At 43.6% G+C, this 10,115-nt stretch overlaps 1 long non-coding RNA gene across 3 annotated transcripts in view; it reads right to left on the reverse strand.

The window, feature by feature from the left end:
* The window catches only part of LOC308063644, a 58,512-nt gene that overhangs the window by 27,740 nt on the left and 20,657 nt on the right, over positions 1-10,115 (reverse strand). The window lies entirely within an intron of this gene.

The raw sequence follows: 10,115 nt of genomic DNA on the forward strand, positions 1-10,115 counted from the left end.
GTATTCAGGACCACAGAATTTAAACAAAGCCTAATCTGTACTACCAAATTCGTGTTTGCCCATAGCCCAGGCTGCTGATGCTATAAAATAGCAAGCTTCCTTATAAGTCACATAAAACTTCCTGAATAGCTACAACAAATACAGTACATCTCAGGTGACAGAAACCTCAGGATGTGAGGATGAATTAAAGATACCACAGGAAACATTTGAAAAATACTTATAGCTCTCAGGATGAGAAATGTTAATATTCCCCCTAAATGTCATACAATTGGCCCAATTTCACGCACCAAAATCATGCAGATTTTAATGGGCTTTTTATTCCTAAAAGGGATAATTTTGAATTAAAATGGCTGTATTTCAGGTAAGCTTGTCTTTTTTCTTCCTGCCATATACTGTAAACTAATACTGTTGTTAAGCCAAGGTTCCATTTCAGCAGTGGCTTGAATGGAAATATCTTCCTGGAAAGCACATGAAATCCTTTGTGATGAAAGGAATTATATAAATATAAATCAATTATTTTTGGAGTGGCTTGAAAAATTAAATCATGACAGACAGTCTTATTCAAACACTTTTCTAAAACTGCATGATTTTTGGCCATTCAGAATGTTCTGTGGAATTAATTTTATCTCTGGAAAAAGGCAGACAAGTTCCATTCCAACAAATGCGCTCGGATTTTTTCAGTCTATTGTGGGATTAGCCAGGTGGGGGAAGATAGCAGAAATGATCTTGCTGAGGAAATGGTCGACATTGAGCATGACATCCACCAAAACAGAAAGCCCATATGTGCTAGAGAAAGCAATGATACATATTTACGATAGGACAGAGGGTTGCAAATAAAAGGTGTCAATGAAAGAACAGTCTGAGCAGCAACAGGAAAAACCGAGAAGCCGTTGCTGGTACAAGAGCGTGATCCATACTGTACATTAACGACTACGAAAAGGGTATCATCCTGCTATAAAACAGCTTTCATAACAGCTCTACAGCAAACACATGGGAGATAGCACTGTAAATACATAACAAAGTTTGCAGAAAATGCTCAGCACATGGGAGCTCCTCTTTAGAACTGCAGCCTGAGAGGTGTGCTTTTCCCCTTCCCAGATACCCACATTCACCAAGTTACATTCTTAGCAAATTTCTGCACGGGACATTGCCAGCTTTCTGCACATACATTCAATTTCTACTGACTGTACACCCGGAGTTAAATTCTAAATATCTAAATTGGCAGACACCTACGATAATCAAAGATCTCATGAAGATGTTATTGTTACTGTTTAAGGACTATGGAACAACTTAAAGACCCTCAAGGACATTGTAGTCCCTCTTTCTGATCCATATTTGGTTGTAACAAACAAAAGGTCTTCTCACAGATCACTGATTAAAGTAACAGAGAAAAGAAGCAGGAATGAATAGAGGCAGGTTAGTGCTACAGTTCCTTGAGAGCTGATTTGGGGCAAACTGGTTCAGCTTCTTGGCAAGAGGTTGTGCAGAACAAGGTAACAGAGTCTGCTTATGTTCCTAAATTATTCAAGGTTTTTAAACAAAAAAATAACTGTAAATAGTTGCAGAAAGATCTGTCAGAAACTGCCAGATAACTTACAGATGAAGGTCAGGGTCAATAAATGCAAAGTAACACATTTATAAAAAAATAGTACTGACCGTACATGCTCAGTGGTACGCTCTAAATCAGTGAAACTTCCTGAAGAGAGACACACATCAGCATTGGTCTAAGTCAATAAATTAGAGGAAAGGAAAAAAGAACAGAACAGGAGACATCACTGTACTGTTGCATAATTCTAATATGTGCCTGCACCCTAAACAACACCTGCAGTTCTGGTCTCAGCAAGGATCCAAGAGTAACTGGAAAGGGTTTGGAGATGGATTATGAGAACAATGAAAGGAATTGGGCAGCTTCCTGTCCAAGGCAGATGATAGACTAGGCTCTGGTACTGCAGCAAAGAGATGACCGAGTGGGTGGGAAAAAGGTCTCAGCTGGCAAAGTCAGGGAATAAAATGGTTACTGCCTGGTGTCTCTCAGAATACTAGAACCAGAGGCTACCACATTAAACATTCAGCATGCAGATTTGAAACAACAGACCAGCACTTCTACACACACTGCATAATTAAACCAAAGAACTACTTGCCACAGGATGTTCAAAGAACACAGCGTGCTCCACAGTACCTCGAGAATGCACATGGGTGCAAAGCACAATTGCACAAACTCATACAGGACAATAGATCAAGGGCTATGAAAGAAAGATACCACAGTTAGCTCAGGAAACCTCCGAGATGGGGATCACTAGAAATTGCAAGGATATTGCTGTACACCTGCCCTATCCTTACTCTCTTCTTTGTCTGAGTGTTGACTGTGTGAAAGCGAGCTCTGGTCTGACCCAATGCAGCTGCTGTCTTGGCAGATGAGGTACTCGGGTACAGTTACCCAAGATGAGCAGAAGTGCTACTGCAGTATACATTTAATACCAGAGCTCTTGGAGCATTACTGTCTGCATCGGTGCTCATAGCATGACCAGCTAAAAACGACAGCAGAAAGTTGACCAGAGCACTGCCATACACCCTTTAGGCTGAAAAAGTTGATTAGAAAACCAGATCTAACAGAAGGCAGTAAGTTTAAGGGGACAGGAACAGATGGACACCCATTTTTGACACACGGTTCGAAACTGTATTGAGAGTACAGCAGAGTGGGAGTGTTAATCCACATGTGAAAACAACCAGCCTACGTAGGTGCTGTGCTGGATACTAACTGAAGACAGAGCCGGGAGAGAGCTGTTTGGAAGAGAAGAAAAACAGGAGCAGGCAGTCTGCGTTTCTGCTCTGCTAAGGAAGCGATGTGGTGAAACACTGTCTAAACTGACAGAACCGAAAAATCCGGGACTAGTTTCTCATCGCAAATAAATCAGGGTGGCAGTAGCAAAGCCAGAGAATCAGCTATCTGACAGATCTTCACCAAAGTCAATACCCTTTAACGCTGATAGACCTGAATTGCCTAGTTACAGAAATCAGTGTAGCCCCAATAGGTTTTACCTATCCCAGTCAGTCTGCCCAGGTTTGTTTTCTTTCACCAAAAACCCCGCAGCCAACCACCCTGCAAATTGTCTCTAAATAGCCTCATCAGAAATTTGAGCTTTGTTTGTTGCTCTAGTTGTTTATGACATTGACAGTAAATAAAGTTGCTGAAGATCAGGCTACTGTGTTTTATCTTAGAGTACGGAGTAGAGTATCACCAAATTTCTGTGCTGGAGCTTTCTTTGGTAGCCACAATAGCATGAAGCCATGGCCTTTCAGCAACAGAAGAGGCAAAGGGACCTCTTACCTCTATTTCTTGATCTACCTTCAACTTTTTTCACAGGTTTTGGAAGCTAAACTCTCGCTCTCTAATTTTTGTCCCATCATCTGGTTGTTGGCTTCAATTGCAAGTTCTCTGGGGCCGGGCTCATTTGTCTCCACACCAGCACCTGCAGTGTTAGTCTGGGTCTCTAGGTACTACCATACTACAAACGACATATAATGATAATTTTGTATTTGATCAGCTGCCTTGTAATGGCTTTTTTTCTTCTGGGCTTTAAACTTCTTTATTTGATTGCATCCTTGCCCTAATTTCAAAGATGGAAAATAATAGATTTTCTAGAGAACGATCCCAAATGTCGTATCTACAGCTGATCTGCAATTCAATATAATGATTCTCCTTTTTGATGATTTTTTTTTCTTTCAGATTTGAATAATATCGTTTGTGTGATGTTACTCAATCTCTCCGTTTTAATTTGAAATCCTATTTTTAATCAATTAGGAAAAAATGACCTAATTAAGGAGTAATTTAGGCCAGCAACTTAAACATTGTTTTATAAAGTAGCTGCATTTAATTGGAAATGTGCCCAACTACTGCATTACATTAGCAAGCAATTTGGAAGAATTAGCCAATGGGATCCTCCGCCTGCTAGTTCAGAAACGATAGCGACAAAGCTGATGTCCAAAGCAGTCTGATGAACTTGGGTTTCATTAATGGCTTTGCTATGAGCCTTCAGATCCGAGCAACTACAGCCTCTCATTATGCTAGACACAAACACACAGCAAGGGACTGCTGGCTACTGGGAGTCAGTGCCGAATGGTTCTGAAATGACATGATGGATAAAAAGCTCAAGAAACAAGAACACAGAGAGGGGGTCAGACTTGCTCACCCAGCATCACCCGCTCAGTCACTGGCAAAGTTAGCAACAGCCTTTGGCTGCCAGAGCACACCCATCCAGAGAACCAGGCTGTCACTGGGTAACGTGTGTGCTAATAAAAATTCCTAAAAATTCCACAACACCTTTTTGTCCCTGTATTTCCCGTTAGCTGGTAGAGATCCTAGCACAAGACTTGTCAGAACTTTGCCTAAAAATGCCCACATGCCACAAAAGGCAGAAAGCTGTCTGAGAAGCTCACTAGCAGTTTTTAGCAAAGACCTTCAGCACTGGTACCCAGAGGATACGTTACAGTTTACACCTCTGCACCAGCTGCCATTAGCTTCAGTACAGCGCTCTCCCTTATAGCTGGCCTCATCACACCACTGTTGCTTTTCACTGGAGCAGCACCGCCATACAGATGGTTTTAGCATCAGAAGGAGGGATGCGCACACCTGTCTGACATTTTTGTGCTGTCTGTGCCATGTTACATTCTCATTTATTATTGTTACTTTTAGCACCGTGTACTTACAGTAGCAGAGTGGAAGAAACAATTATGACTGCTCTGGGCATCAACACATCCTTGAGGGGCCACCAATTTCCAGCTGACCACCTAAGGTTGCTTTACTGCAGAGTAGATATTGCTGGACAAACTTACCAGTGCATTATTTATTCATGCCAGCTCAGAGTTTTTCCTTAGATAACAGCTCTCAGGGAAACACTTACAAAAGCTTTCCATACTAACAGAGCCCTTGCAGCATGTTACTGTTTCATGACTGGGAGCAACAGCACTGTATTCCATTAAAAAAAAACAACAACAAAACCAAAGAATGCTTGCAGGCTCAGATCACTTCAGTTTTACACTAATATTTTTTGTCATTGAATGTCATGTTGTGCCATTATTCTCTGAATCCCTTGGGTGAAATCTGAGCTACAGAGGAGGGAAGAGATGTTGCCATCCACTTGGTATCTAAGTGGCTGTAACACCAAGGGAGCCCCAGGGGTCTGAGAGCTGCTGCCCTAGCAGCAACACATGCACCTCTCTGATGCTGCAGAGGGGACACTTCCATGGAGGGGACAGAAATTTGGTGTTTGGACAATTTAGTCCACGGTTACTATTGCCTTACTTCAGGCAGCAACCAGTCTCACTTGGCCAAGTGAAGCATGGAGCAGCAGTGATGTAAAACTCATTGAAGTTGAGCTGTACAGCAAGGCCGGTGCTCTGCATATCAACTCTAAAAATCAAGTGTGCCTGGATAAAAGAACTCACAGCTTTTGTAGTCAAATATTGAGTTCCCTGGGAGATCTATGTGAGGAAAGCACGTCTCCTGCTCCTTCCTTTAAGTCAATAGTAGCAGTAAGTTATCAGATTGCCTATTTTCCCAGATACATTAAATCTAGTTTGACAAAGGTGAAAGTGTTAGCTGTTTGCAGCCTGACACAGAGCTGGCAAAATCCTGGGCCCTTCAAAAGTATCAGCTTTGATTTTAAATTGTGTCATACTTCAGGAGAGAGGATATGCAGTCACCTAACCTGGTGGGCTACTTAAGTGACAGCTTCATTGCAGCCTTCAGGCAGCAGGAGCTCTGGCAACAGTGGTGCAGAATCCCAATCTTGCCGAGTTGTATTCACATATGAAACCCACCCTTATCAGCAGGATCTCTAGATTTTCAAAGGGATTCAGCGCAAGACACATTGCACATTAATCCATATATTTTACATGAATGGGCTAAATCGCCCTTCCGGACGTGTCAGCCTCCCCACCTTGGTTACCGAGGGAGAAGAGACATCTATTCCAGCACGCTCTGACATTTTACATAACTAAATCTTGGCCATCCAAATTCTAGCAAAAGAGCTTGTAGCTGTTGGATGCATAAAGTATACAAAGCAAAGCATAATCAATATGTTTGCCATCAACCCAAACACAAACACATGAAACAGTCTGACCTGCACAGTCCACAAGTTGTTTCGTACCACACCAACACTGCCAGTAACAACCAGTAACACCATAAGACTTTGTAACATAGCTGAGCAGAAACATCAGTCTTGCACGGAACTGCAAAGAGGGGAAAGGGAGAGACTCGGATCCCCAAAATAAGACGAACAATGCTGGGAGATGAGATTCCCATCTCTTCTCTTTTTGGTGAATGCTGAGGAGCATAACAAAGATGAAGGAGAGGAATGAGGCAAAAGATGGAAGAAAACCAGCTTCCCTCCTGGAAGAGCTCTTGAACCTGATTACGAGGACCTCAGCCACTGAAACCATCAATACCTGTAGCCATCAGCGTTAGCTACACAGCATCAGCCTCATTCACACCTGCAGTGTGCTACACACACACTAATTTAGAGTAAGATTGTCATAGACCAATTGTTTGAATAAGTAGTGTTAATGATTAATAATGATTAAGTGCTAACCATTGGCAATGTGCATTTGCTAATGAATGTCAATCTAGAAAAGTGCTGTTTTGAAGTTTGGGATTCACCTGATTTATCAGATGTTTTGAACACTCCCATCGTAGCAATTGCCAATTCCCTAACTGAAATACGAATATGATGCATGTATGTATGATCATGTGTATGATTCATTTACAAGAAGCTGTTACATTCCAAATGACCCACAGAGAATTCAGTTCACAAAACCATTGAAATTTAAGAAGAATTTCAAGCCCAAATCTCTCCACACTTCATCCAAACACATAAAAAGAGAGCATTACTGCTCCTTCAGCAAGCCTGGCAACCTTCAGACTGTGTGATCAACTAAACCCCCCATAATTTGGTGCATGGATTAAAGATCCAGTTGGATCCCTCTGCCACAAGACGGAGCCTCAGAACCAGAATTTCTTCCACCAGCTTTAGAGGCCAAGGTTTTTGATGAAGTGTACGGAGGGAGAGCTCTACCTCAGCAGGGTGACTCCCAGTGCTGGATGATCCACTTTGGAGGCACCCAATTCTGTCTTGCAGCAGGAAGAATCTATGTCTGACTATCCTGTGCTAAAGGAAAGGTTTTCTAACAAAGGAGAAACCCAATCAAAATGACATTATCCCAGCTGTGTAATGACTGTCACATTATGGTACAATGGCTTCTGTACAGTGGAAGTCTTCTGACACAGAGTAGGAATGGGCTCATGTCTCTATTTCATAAGAATCTCCATCGAGAGGACTGGGTTACCAGTAAAAAAAGATGTAATATGAAACAACATCTGGATGTTGAAGACAGAGAATATCTGTTTAGAAAACAGGGATTTTTATTTTTTTAAACCAAGGATAATTAACCACTTGGCAAAACCAGAAAGAGAAGTAGCAAATTAGAAAAATACAATGGTTCATGATTAATGGAGTAGGAAAAGCAAATCAATTGTCCCTTCTGCCCCTGAAGTCAATAACTTATCCAAACTCTCTGCAGGTTGGAGAGAGGGTTGGGGTTTTTGTTTGTTTGTTTGTTTGTTTTTTCTTTTAAAAGTAAAAGCAACCAGTGTTGACTGGACTAGACATTTAAGAAGGTCCACAACCACAACCTGTAAGCACTTCACAATGAATTGCAGTCTTGACTGAGCGTAATGACGTTTTACAGAATAAAACCTACGTACTTAGTACATAGTGTGATAGTCTGGCTGGGCTTTGTTTGCTTTACATCTGGAAGGGAAGACTGATTTTTATGCACCAGCACTGACTTTTAAAGTTAATCTGAAACCACTTATTTTCAACCGGTGACATCTAAATTGTGTCAAAGGCGATTTTTCATTTGTTCAAATGAAAAACCTTAATGCTGCTTCATTTTATTCCTACTTGTAACACAAAAGCTGCTTATAAACTGTACATAACGTGAAACCTTAACAATTAAAAATCCCTTGTATAAGTTTAAACCAATCAGAAAGCACAGGAAGAAACAGAAAGAAAGTCTGCATTTGAGCCAGAAGTAAAATGAGCTTGGCAGATGAGCAGCTTTCCCTCCTGTGACAGAGAGGCACTGCTTCTACCTACCTGTGCTAAGGCCGGCAGTAGTCACGGGCACTGGATCAGAAAGCCTGAGCTGTGTGCAGGAGGAGACATTACAGGTGTCAGGCCAAGTCAGAGAAATGTGCTCTGAATGGCTGATGCCAGAACGCGCTGAATTAGGAGGTAAAACAAAACCAACAGGAAATAAACCCAAATGAAAAAGGATTAGATGGCAGCCAAGATTATCCTGTAAATAGGCCCTCACTTTTGCTTCCCGGGGCCAAGGAGACCCATGTTTCCAGTGCTAATGGGCGTAGTTGAAGGCATTAAGACATTTTGTAAAGAATGAGAGTCTTAGAGATTAGGAGTTATGGGAATTCACTGAGCGTTTGTCAATTAGCATCAAAGGATGTCTGACTCCACAGAAAGTTTGAAAAGCAGAGGTAAATGGAGATACCATTATAGAAGCAAAATAGCATGAACATTTTTCTAGTTAAAAACAATGTTGTTATTATTTAAATATAGCTCATTATACATATATGTTAATTTCTCTGCTGAACTTTAAGATATAGAGCAGGCTGAGAATTTCTATTCACTTGCTTATCATGGAAGCACAGGGGATATTAACTTTGGTAAGAGGATTAGCAGGTGCTTAGGGTCTGAGTCTAGAGTGGGACTTCATGGCGTGACTGCAGCCTACACAGCCCATACAAATACTAGATGCCGCAGCTGTGCGTGCTAAAGAAAGGCAGATGACAAAAATAACCCCACAACTTGTTTTCAGGAAAAATGTCTAAGAAAAGCAGGCCTGTTAGAAGAATAGCACTGTACTAAGTGCAAACAGCTACATAGGGGTAGGACTGTGTGGCTGAAAAGCTCCGTGTCCACTAGGTCCAATTGGCACAATATCCTAGCGTGCATAAAGATGCTGAAAGCAGTTCCTGAACCCATGCGTCTGTATGTGTCCACTGCAAACAACAGCTCACGCTCCCTCCTGCACTGATGGTCCCTGACTTGGGAACACTGGAAACCAAACCCCAAACCAGTCCTTATTGCCGCAGGCAGATGTAGCAGTCCCAGGAAACAAATTAAAGTGTGGTAAATAGTGAAAAATGGTTCTCTAGCTGCAGCTCACCATCTTTCAAGTTACTGAGGTTATTCATGGTCCTTCAGCTGTTGCACACTAACAACCAGTGGATGAAAAGCTTTACCAAGTTGCCTACAGCCTCATCCTTCAGGCTGTAGTAGCAGCATTTGACTCATCCAGTCACCGAACCAGGCACTCACGGGGGGGGGGGGGGGGGGGCGGGGTGGTGTGTGTAAAAAAAAGAGAGTTGGGACTGACTCCAAAGGGCCTTCCAGTTTCTGCTTCCAAGTTTTAGTCAGAGAGGACTCTATTACCATTAGTGTAAGGAGAATGGGACCTTTATTGACAGAGCTCAAGGCCTCTGCAGAATGAGGCAGATGACTGAGCTTGGATGAAGTGCAGTCCTGTGGTCGATTCTAGTAATCTTTTAGCTTTAGCCCATAAAAAGAAAGCCCTATTGGATTTGCCCACCGGTGCAAACAGCCGACTGCTGCCATTTACCACCAGCCTTCCACTCACCTGTGTGACCGGTTGCAGACAGAAGCTGCTGGCCTCCCAGCTGCGCTGTGCGCATCTCCCCAGCCGAGCCCTCCTGCGCGGCCGCTCGGACGGCGGCTCGCACACCCGGGCACGCCGCCGCAGGCTGGCTGTCCCGCCGGGCACCCCGCCGTGGAGCCGCAGGGCCCCGTGCGGCGGCACTGCTGCGCCCCGCTCCTGAGGAGCCGCCGGCCCAGTCTCAGCGGCGGGGCCCGGGGCAGGCCCGGCGCCCACAGCGGGCTGCCCGGGAGGGGGGACTGCCGCCCGCCGAGCCCTCCCCGAGGAAGGGGCAGCGCCTGGGGCCAGCGCCGGGCCCGCTCTGCAGGGAGGGTGCGCCCACCCCGGCGCCGGAGCGGGGGCACGGGGGCTGAGGGCGCCCC

Source organism: Falco punctatus, assembly GCF_963210335.1.
Source record: "Falco punctatus genome assembly, chromosome: 1".
NCBI classification, from domain to species: Eukaryota; Metazoa; Chordata; class Aves; order Falconiformes; family Falconidae; genus Falco; species Falco punctatus.